A 9,955-nucleotide genomic window follows, 5' to 3' on the forward strand; every position below is an offset into this window, starting at 1 on the left:
TGATCATCTTCGCTATGTTAAGTAGATAGTGGTGTTAGTGTCAAAGAGCATCCAGATTATTGTGATACAGATCTTTAGAACCTTTTCTGCCTAACTTGGCTGAAGTTGATAAAGCAGTCCAATGGAGGAAAAGCTAGGTTTTGTGGCAAACTGGAACAGGGGACAATTGAGCATCTATAGGGGGAAGAATGGCCTCTCACCTAAACATTAACTCAAGATGGATGGTGAACCTAAATGTAAAATGAAAAAAATGTAGGAAACTCAGGAAACTAGTGGAATTCTCTGAGACCTATGTGGAGGTGACACCCTCATAAGTCCGGCACCACTGTCATGGAAAGGAATGTTGATAAATCAGACCTCTTGAGCCCACAGAATCAATCAAGCAGGGCTTATGGGGGCTCACAGAGACAGAAGCGACAACCACAGAGCCCGTTTAGGCAACAGCCCTATGGAGCTGTAAAACATCACACAAACATATTTTTTTCTAGACAAAGAGTTTGCTACATTGGATCCTCGCCCTGCGAGGAATCTGTAAAACACTTTGCAAGCGTTCTTTTCTAAAAATTATTTATTTATGTATTGTTAATTTTACATGCATTGGTGTTTTGCTTGTGTGTATGCCTGTGTAATGGTGTTGGGTCCCCTGGAACTGGAGTTATAGACAGTTATGAGCAGCCATATGGGTACTGGGACTTGAACCCTGGTCCTCTGGAAGAACAGCCAGTGCTCTTAACTGCTGAGCCATCTCTCCAGCCCTGCAAGCATTTTTTTTTCTCAAGAAGGGAGAAACTGTTGGTTGATGAGACTCTGGAATGGATGAGGTATGGGGTTAGAATAACCTGGAATTTTCCTTAGGCATTTCAGACTGATCATCTGAACACAGGTAGAAAAAAAATTGCTCATAAAGACAGACATGTCTGCTTTCACATAAAAAAATTATGCAGAATCGATTCTTAGGTGTGAGACTCCGCCCCACCCCTTTCTATCTCAAAGTGATGACAGGAGAATACTATAGGAACAAAAAATTAGACGGCAAATTTCCACATGAGGTTTGGTCTGGATTGAGGTATCACTGAACGCCATGGTTGACTATTTAAAACATGGTCAGATTGGAAAAACTAGACTCTGTTCTGAGATGACTGATGTAAAAGATGAGGTTCCCCCTCAAGTCCTATCGGGAATCGTCATTTAGCCAAGAGGTGTTCCTTTCTTGGCAGTGCGCATGTACAGGCATGTGTAAGTTTCTTAGAATAGAAAGGTTTGTTCCTGTCCCTATACGCGCCTACAGTGTCACACCACGTGGCAGATTTCCCTGCTGCTTTTTAGGTTGCTAGAAACATGACATAGTAATTCTTTTGACTAAAGCAATACAAGCACAGACTTCTTATGTTCGGAGACTTCAGAGTACTGAATTGTCACTGTTCTGAGAGGGACACATGGAGGACTGAGGCCTTCTCCCTGTTGGGCACTCAAGGTCTCAAGCCCTTAGAACGAGTCCTTGAGTTTCCTCTGCTAATTAGACTTCTGCCAAGTTAGATGACAAACAATCCCGAGCAGATGGAGAAGACTGAATTAAGTCCTGAGAACTCCGCGGAGAGGTTGGTGAGGAGTCTGGTAGATCTGAGTTGGGAAGTTTCATGCTACCAGTCCTTACCCAGTGGATGGTCCGCAGGTACGGGAGCCTGGAGACGGCAGGATGGAGCAGGTCCATTTCACGTGTACTGTTTGATTCTGCCGATTCTCTCTCTCCTTGCAGGTGAGCCTGGGTGCTTCAAGGACCTCTGTACAGAGCATTCTGCAGAGCTCTCAACAGAACACTGTCGATTAGGTCTAGCTGACTTTATGATAGTGCGATATCATGTATAGACATCACTTGGAGTATTCGGTTTTCTAATATCTTCTGGGCTCAGACAACAAGTATCCAGTTCATCTATTCAACCCATGAAAATAGGTGTCTTTAAGTAAACTACAAAAAACAACAGAATATTATACTTGGGAGATAACCTCATGTCTATAGGTTAAAATGATGCCCCAGTCAGTCTCAATAGGAAAAGCTTTGCCTTGGACTTGGGGGAGGGGTTTAACCCCTCTCCCTCCCTCCTTCCCTTCCTCCCTCATAGGAAGGCATAGACTTAGAGGACACATCTTTCTGAGTTTTTCTGTCTTTGAGTTTGCTGGGTTTTATCTCTGGATCTGTTTATTTCTTCTGGTCAGCTTCTTTGGACAATGTGTTATTTGTTCAGTAATTAATATTTACACAACATGGGGAAATGCAGCCCTGTTATGAAGAAACCTGTCTCAGTCAGGGTTCCCATTGCTGTGACAAAGCATCATGACCAAAAAGCAAGTTGGAGAGGAAAGGATTTATTCAGCTTCCACTTCCACATGACTGTTTACCACCAAAGGAAGTCAGAACAAACTCAAGCAGGGCAGGAACCTGGAGGCAGGAGCTGATACAGAGGCTCTCCCTGGCTTGCTCAGCTTGTTTTCTATAGAACCCAGGACCACCAGTCCCGGGACAGCACTACCCACAATGGGCCATTGATCATTCATTAAAGAAACGCCTTACAGCTGGATCTTATGAGCATGTGTTCTCAACTGAGGCTTCTTCCTCTCTGATGATTCTAGCTTGTGTCAAATTGACTTGACACACAAAACCAGCCAGTACAACTGACCCTGTGTCAACTTGGCACACAAACACAACTTTATTAAGCCACAACCCTCCTTTTCTTATTTGTCCCCAAATCTTACATTAAAAACAAATAACTTTAAAAGTCCCACAGTTTTTACAAATGCAAACACATTAAAATTTCAGTCCCTTTAAAATAGCCAATCCTCTTAAAATCCAAAGCCTCTCAACTGTGGGCTCCAATAAAATACTTTATTTCAAGAGGAAAAAATCAAGGCACAGTCACAATTAAATCAAAGGAAAACCAAATTCCAACCATCCAATGTCTGGGATCCACCCATAGGGACTTTTGGACTCCTCCAAAGGGTTTGGGTCACTTCTCCAGGTCTGCCCTCTATAGCACAAACAGCTTGTCTTCTAGGGTCCATCTGACTTCACTCCACTGCTGCTGCTGTTCTTGGTGGTCATCCCATGGTACTGGCATCTTTAATATGCTGGGGTCTTCTATTGTAACTGGGCTGCACTTTCACCAATAGCCTCTTAATATGCTCTCTTCGAGGTGCCATGCCTCAGTTTCTTTGCATAGCCCCTTTAGATCTGGGTCTTCAACTGCTACTGAGGCTGCACCTTCACCAACAGCTTCTCCTTTCATCTCACAGTGCCAAGCTCCAGTTACTCTCCATGACCCATATCTCGTGCCTTCAAAATCAGCACCATCTGGGTGACTCTGACACATAACCAAGTCTGGGTGCCAGCATGAGGTACAACCTTGACCTCTTCTGCAACACAGCTTCTCTGTGCTCTCAGGAAACGCATCCCAAAAGATTTCACCTTAGTGATGCTGGTCTCCTCTTAAATACTGCCAAATTTCTTAGCACCAGCTACCCAGCATCAATTGTCCCAGTCAGGTAAAGGCTTCATTTCAATGGTTCTTGCCTCTTGTTAGTCCTGGCTGACTCTTCATCTCCACCTAACTAGAATGACAGAATCTCAATTCAAAATAGCAAATAGCCCTGATAGGCTCTTTAAATTTCTTTCTGCAACATCACAAGCCAAGCTTTCATCTTGTACATTGCTCTTGACATTCTCATCTCCCAAGCTCCCAAAGAACAGTCCACTGAGCTCTGAACACACAATGGCTCTTCTAGCCCAAAGTTCCAAAGTCCTTCCACAGTTCTCCCCTAATATGGTTTATCACAGCAATACCCCAGTACACTGTTACCAACTTCTGTGTTAGTTAGGGTTTCTGTTGCTGTGAAGAGACACCATGACCGCAGCAACTCTTATAAGGGAAAACATTCAATTGGGGCTGGCTTATGGTTTTAGAGGTTTAAAGTGCACTATTATTAGTGTCAGTCACCATGGGCTAAGCATTCAAACACATAAGTCTATGGGGGCCATTCTTACTCAAACCATCATAGAACCTAATTTTTTTTATTGAGTTAATTATTTTTGTTATAGATGTTGTATGTATTTTTACGTGTTTGTGCCCAAGTGCTGACACATGTGAGGATGTGTTGTTGTGAGCTAACTCCACAAGAGAACACACACAGATGTGCTTAGAGCCGAATGGAGAGTCTTTACTCTCTCTATGGTGGCTGCACAGGAATCTTGTTTGTCTCAGTCATGCAGCCATGAGCCTTTCTGTTCTCAGCCTTACTGCACTTGGATTTTTATGCACAGAAACCACATCTGGTTGACAAACCTCAGCAAGAACAGCAATAAACAGAGAGCTACAGAAGCCAAAGAAGCAAGGTTAGTACATGTAGGGACTTTTCCACATCTGTGGACTGTGATGGGTCCACAGAGTTTTGGCGGGCATTGGAGTCAATGTGTTAGGGTCTTAGTGCTTCTAATAGGGTGCCATCTGTGTTAAGGGTATAGAGGCCAGAGGCCAATGTCTATGTCTTCCTCTATCGCTCTTTGTTTTATGTTAGTTAATTAATTAATTATTTTATTTATTTAGAGAGAGTGTGTGTACACGTGCCAGGGCAAGCATGTGGAGGTCAGAGGTTAATTTATTTATGGGAATTGGTTCTTCCCTTCCACTCCATGGAGTCTAGGGGTCCTACGCAGGTCATCCATTGGGCTGGGCAGCCTTTCCTCTTAGACAGCGTTTCTCACTGAACCACGAGCTCACCGATTTAATAAGACTAGCTTATCAGAAAGCCGTCAGGATCTTATGGCTCAGTGGGTGCCACCACGCCTGGCTTTTCTGTAGGAACTAGGAACTTGATCTCAGGACCTTCTGCTTATGCAGCTAGCACCCGCCCGCCCCCAGCCATCTCCTCAGCTCCCAGAATCCAGCTATTTTAATGCCACAGAAACCATTTTTAAGACCCGACTTGCCTTCGTTTTAGAGGTTAGGGGGGAAGTGCTATTTTTCTGGGATGTGTTCAGCTTCAGTCCTAACAATGAATTTGACGCTGGCAGAGAGCCTGGCACTGCTGACCTTGCATATTTCTATCAGCATTACTCTTAACGTCCCAAGTACATGACAGAAAATGTCACGGTTTGGTTCCTCCCAAAGTTTCAGAGGGATTTCAGTCCACCTTAGCAAGGAAGGCAAGATTGGGGGAAAGGGGTCCCTCTGTGGTGACAGGATGTGAAGTGGGGAGACTCTTCAGATCATAGCAAGAGAGTAGGGCCGTGTCCTGCTTTCAAAGGTACAGCTTTCAAAAGCTTGCCTCAAGCCACCTGCTTTCACCAGGGTCTAAACATTTGCACAGCCTCCCACAACACTGCCACCTGCTGGAGAACAGTGCTTACAACAGGAGCCTGGTGGGGACATTCACGTTCAGACCCTAGCAGTTGCCACCCGGCATTCTTTTTTGTATCACCCACTGGTTTTCAAGTTGTGGGCCGTGACACTTTGACAAACCTCTGTCTTCAAAAATATTTATATTATGCTTCAAGGCAGTAGCAAAATGACAGTTATGAAGTAGCATCAGAAATAATTGTATGGTTGGGGGTCACCACAACACGAGGACCTGTATTAAAGGGTCACAGCGTTAGGAAGGTTGAGAGCCACTGTTGTCTCTGAATCATAGTCTTGGAGACAGAGTCATCACATAACCAGCTCAAGCTACTGATCTTCATTACCGTTGATCTTCCTCAATGACCACCTTTTGGAGAAGTGAACCTTCTTAAGGTCTATGTTTTAACCTTATGGAGAATTATAGATGAAGTTTTAGGAAGTTTTGCTCAGTTGTTTGGGCGATATCCAAGTGCGAGAAGAGAAGAAATATCTGTCAGCCATTCAAAAAATTATTCAGATTTCCCTGTTGTACTCAGAAATCCTGAAAATAGATCAATTTACATATGACATTTATTATGGTTATTTATAGTTTGATTTACAAAATATGCTCAGCGTGCAAACCCACGGGGTGCAGATGAAGGGATGAATACTCCACAGAGTGTTCAGATGAAGCCCAAGCTGTTTGGCCAGGCTTGCTTGACAATGTGTATGCTCTTGAATTGGGTGGATCTGTCAATCAAAGAAGACAAAGGTCATACGCAGCTCCACGGCAGGGCCTTTGCTTAGCATGCGTGGGACCAGGAGTTCAATCTCCAGTGCTTTAAGAATGATGCCTTTATAAAAATAGAATATTATTGTCTGAAAGCTTAAAACAGAGGCTTTTCACCTTTAGTTCTGTTCTGTATAAATTTTAAAGTCTGATTTCAATGAAGTGGTACCAGATAGTGGCAGGAATGTAAGACACAACTTCCTCTTTTGGGATGTCTGCTTCAGTTGGAGATCTTTACCGGCAAGTGTGAAGCCTTCATTGCTGCAGGCAAGTTGAGTGTTATCTGGAGGTGCGCAGGTTGGAGCTGGTAAGGAACCCTGGAGAGAGTAGACTGACCCTCGATCAGAGCAGAAGCGTCTGAACAGTAGATGTGCCACCACAAGCCCCTTAAAGCTCAAGCTTTCTATGTCTGAGTTGCCAAAAGCCCTCAGATTTTCATCCCGGTGGCGGATTTCTTTTAGATGCGTGTCTGCCCTTTTCATTTTATTCTGTGTCATATGTCATATCTCTGCCTAGTGATCCGTCCCTTCTCTGTCCGCCTCTGTGATTTGCATGGAGAATTCCCTCTGATTTTCCATGTGCAAGTCACTTCTCTTTCCCCACGTTTACTCTGCTGTTTAATGCATTTGCATTATCATGGAGATTTTATAATCTCCATAGCTACATATGCATTTTGCTTGTGGAAGTTTTCAGCGTGTCTTTTTTTTTTTTTCCTTTCCTGATCATAACTTTTGAACAGTGTACAAGTTCCTTTGCATCCTTAATGGCTCTGGACACAATTATCTTATAGTTTCACATGGATTGTTTAATCACCTGGGTTTACTGAAGATTGGATTCTGAGGCATGTCCTACCATGGTGGATAGATTCCTAATGTTTTCACAGGGCAGGGCATTGTTTATACATTTCGTCATTGAACGTAGAGTTTATCTTCATTGGCAATTTCTCTGTGAAAATCTGTGTGGGCTGCAAGATCACCCTTTTGAGTTGTTTTACATCAAAGGTCTATTAACAGTCTGGGTTGATTTTTTATGTTGAGTTTTGGATAAAATTTATATAGAGGTTTTAGGAGCTGCCCCGGGAGCAGCCTCTGCCCCCTGGTCCCATAGGCACAGAACGATCACAGCGCACAGATCGAGGCCCAGAGCCAGGCCCTCTCCGACCAGCCCACCGACCGGGCTCTCAAGTTGAGTTTGGCACTGCCAACAAGGACTTAGACTTGTGCCTAGTGGTCGGAGACACTTTAAAAGGAGAAAAGGAGTTGGTGGCATCAGCCACAGAGGCCGTTCCCATATCCAGAGACTGGGAGCTGCTCCCTAGTGCTTCTGCTTCAGCTGAGCCACAGCCCAAGAGCCTGGGTTTTGAGCAGTGTGTTCCAGAGCCCAGCCCTTCAGGTCAGCGTCCGTACCCTGAGGTCTTCTATGGCAGCCCTGGACCTCCTAATTCCTAGGTCTCTGGGGATGCACCCATCGACTCTCAGTTACATCCCAACAGTGGAGGCTTCCGTCCTGGGACACCCTCATTGCACCAGTACAGGTCACAGCCTCTGTATCTGCCCTCCAGGTCCAGCCCCTCCCTCGGCACTGCTTTCTGGGGTAGCTCTCAAGGGCCAGTTTCTGGATTTCTCAGCACTGCAAGCCACAGAGCTGGGGAAGTTGCCTGCTGGGGGAGTTCTCTACCCTCCACCATCCTTCCTCTACTCTGCAGCTTTCTGCTCCAGCCCTTTGCCTGACCCACCCTTGCTTCAAGTACGCCAGGATCTGCCATCCCCTTCAGATTTTTACTCTACTCCTCTGCAGCCTGGTGGCCAGAGTGGCTTCCTTCCTTCGGGAGCCCCTGCTCAGCAGATGCTTCTATCTGTGGTAGACTCACAGCTGCCAGTGGTGAACTTTGGCTCCCTGCCACCAGCGCCACCCCCTGCTCCACCCCCTCCCCTTTCTCTGTTACCTGTGGGTCCTGCTCTCCAGCCCCCCAACCTAGCTGTGAGGCCCCCACCTGCTCCTGCTGCTCGGGTCTTACCTTCACCAGCTAGGCCCTTCACCCCTAGCTTGGGGCGAGCAGAGCTGCACCCAGTAGAACTAAAGCCTTTCCAGGATTACCGAAAGCTGAGTAGCAACCTTGGGGGTCCTGGGTCGTCACGGACTCCCCCATCTGGAAGGCCCTTCTCTGGTCTCGATTCCCGTCTCAAGACCCCACCTTCCACCTACAGTGGAGTATTCCGAACTCAGCGCATTGACCTCTACCAGCAGGCTTCCCCAACAGATGCCCTGCTCTGGATGCCGAAACCTTGGAAACGGGCAGGGCCACCTTCTCGAGAAGGGCCTCCCCGAAGAGCAGAGGAGCCTGGGTCCCAGGAACTAAAAAAACGTTCTCATGTGGTTTGGACTGGGTGATGTGTCTTTTATCTATAGCACACATTTCTCTATCATCTAAATATTAATTTCTATTTATTTTTAGCGGAGAATATATTCTTTTCACTGAAGGCTAAGCTTGAGACAATTATAATAAGTAAATTTTTTGATGGTGTACTGTCCTGGAAGGTATTGTTATTATTATTATTATTATTATTATTATTATTATTATTCTTGAAATAGGGTTTCTCTGTGTAGCCTTAGTTGTCCTGGAACTCACTCTGTAAACCAGGCTGGCCTCGAACTCAGAGAGGTGCCTGTCTCTGCCTCTCAAGTGCTAAGGACTAAAGGTGTGTGCCTCCGTGCCCGGTCATGGCAGCTACTTTAATTTCCCTACCAACCCACTCTTTTCCAAGGGTGGATTTTAAAGGCTGCTATTTTTTTAACAGTGGCTGGACTCCTAATCTCTACAACAGCCATTCTCAACCTTCCTAATGCTACAACCCTTTAATACAGTTCCTCATGTTGTGGTGAGCCCTAAGCATACAATTCTTTTTTGTAGCTACTTCATAATTGTTATTTTGCTACTGTTATGAACCATAATGTAAATATCTCTATTTCTTAATGGTCTCAGGTGACCCCTGTGAGAAGGTCATTTGCCCCCCCAAAGGGTACCCAAAACAATGTCCACCTGTTCTCCCTGCCTTCCAGAGCAGCTTCTGTTTGAAGGCTGCCCCTCCAGGTTTCAGATCCTTGTTTTGGGAACTTGAGAATTTTACTTTCCTGAACACTCACTTATGCTCTCAAAGAGAAGCTATTAAACTTGCTCCAGAATTATAGATAGGAAAGGTTTTCAGGACATGTCCCATCAAGAAGTAGAGTGTCTTTTTTCCTTGCTTCTCTCCACATGGCCATTCCCTCTCACTCTGTGGGGTGTTGGTCTACAGTCCTCGCTTTTTCCTGGCTTTTCAATGCATCTCTCTTTTGTGAGTATCCTGCATAATTTCATGTCAACTTGACACAAGCTGGAGTTATCTGAGAGTAGTCAGGAGGGCACCTCTATTAAGAAAATCCTTCTATAAGATGGGGCTGTAGGCAAGCCTGTGGGGGCATTCCCCTCTCCCTTTCTCTCATTCATTCATTCATTCATTCACTTTACATCCCTATTGCAGCCTCTTCCCTCCTCTACTCCCAGTCCTATGTTCATGAAACCCTCCTCCCATTATCCCCTCCCCTTCTCCTCAGAGGAGGGGAAGTCCCCATTTTGGGTACTGTGATGGTTTGTATATCCTTGGACCAGGGAGTGGCACCATCTGAAGGTGTGACCTGGTTGGAATGGGTGTGTCACTGTGGGTATGGGTATAAGATCCTCACCCTAGTTGCCTGGAAGTCAGTCTTCCACTAGCAGCCTTTGGATGAAGACATAGAACTCTCAGCTCCTCCTGCGCCA

At 45.4% G+C, this 9,955-nt stretch overlaps 1 pseudogene across 1 annotated transcript; it reads left to right on the top strand.

Annotated features, from left to right (window-relative positions):
- Positions 1-1,557: 1,557 nt before the first annotated feature.
- Positions 1,558-8,547, top strand: LOC110300196 (annotated as a pseudogene). Its single transcript, XR_003837413.1, has 4 exons — positions 1,558-1,672; positions 1,757-1,860; positions 7,405-7,496; positions 7,538-8,547. The product of XR_003837413.1 is annotated as a protein PRRC2A-like (transcript).
- The last annotated feature ends 1,408 nt before the right edge of the window (positions 8,548-9,955 follow it).

This window comes from Mus caroli, chromosome 8 (assembly GCF_900094665.2).
Source record: "Mus caroli chromosome 8, CAROLI_EIJ_v1.1, whole genome shotgun sequence".
NCBI lineage: Eukaryota > Metazoa > Chordata > Mammalia > Rodentia > Muridae > Mus > Mus caroli.